Genomic DNA, 1463 nt, shown 5'->3' on the forward strand with positions numbered 1-1463 from the left:
ACATTATTACTTTATACCTGTCAGTGATGAGATGACACTAACTGGGAGGTGCACCCCGAAACCATGGCTAACCCACGCTTACTCTCCAGGTTTCTTAACGACAACTTTTACTCCACGCTACTGGTGTTGTGTCTATGTAGCGAATATCCCCTTTAGCACATTATTGACCTTTATTTTCCTTACTTATTCTTTAAAACACATGCTACAATTGATAATATCGCTTGTCTTTGTCTCTCGTTGTGTACTTTTTTTTATTTACCTACACTTCCTATTCTCTTGAAACCCCAATAAAAAACTTTTTCAAAAACCTAAATGACACAACTAGCTTGCTTCCCTAAAACCGTTTCCCAGAGATCCAAGATATCTAGCTAGGCGTACCTACTACAACCAAGCCGTAACATATTTGTTTAACAGCATTATTGACTTAAGATCTGTAACGAACGGTCAACATACCTACTTAAACCACAACTATCTATCCACTCTCCCGTATAGATAATGTAAGATAGGGACAACACTATTCTTCAGATTTAGCTGGGGCTTGGAAATTCTGACACTTTGGTATTATGAGCCATTAGCAAGATTACTGTTTGTTATCTAAATGATACTGTAGTGTTGGATGTTCCCACGATGTTAGTTTGATTGGTTGGGTTTTCGAAATTTTGAAAGATCTGCAGAGATTTTTTGTTTGTTGTTACAGTTTATTCCCTTGCATTTGTTGGCATTTGACCATATCACATTCGCATTTGATCTTACTCTTTACTCTCTGCGTGACGAAATGCTGCTTCTTCTAGATTTGTGTTAATAGCATCCCTGAGACCAATCCTAAGTCCTAAATTCAAGTAATTATTTAAGAACACCTACCTTTTACTCTATTCTTATTATTATTTATTATTGAACCTAGGTATTTAGAGGCAATTTACGTAAGGACGTTTTTTCGACCCTCACCCTACGAAAATAGAAATTATTTGCAACACTCAAACCTGCTAATACTTAAAGCCAAACATCTTTTAGTTTGCCAATGACTTATCAGAATTATTCCGAAGTATTTTCCTATCTCACACTGTGTGCAACCCTCCTTCCTCTTTGGTGCAACCTAAATGATAATGTTGATGTCCCAACTGCAGATAAACGTCAACAGTTCTAAAACTATATAACGAACTACAGACAGATTGTTTGAAAAAGATAACAGGACAATAAAACTTTATTACCAAGATTTCAATGAACGAGCTGTGCCGACAGAATGCCAAATCAAGTTGAAATCAATTGTGGAGATTTATAACCTAGCATGCGGGTGACGTCTGACGTGTCAATGAAAATAAATGGACATAGGAAATTATGAAATTTATGGCGATGGTTTGGAAAAAGAAATAAATGAGGATCCTTTGTTTGTATGAACTACACAAATACAAATATTTTATTTCAGACTTCGAATCCATAGTGTTAGGTATTTAGTTGGAAATTAT

This window comes from Choristoneura fumiferana, chromosome 29 (genome assembly GCF_025370935.1).
Source record: "Choristoneura fumiferana chromosome 29, NRCan_CFum_1, whole genome shotgun sequence".
Classification (NCBI taxonomy): domain Eukaryota; kingdom Metazoa; phylum Arthropoda; class Insecta; order Lepidoptera; family Tortricidae; genus Choristoneura; species Choristoneura fumiferana.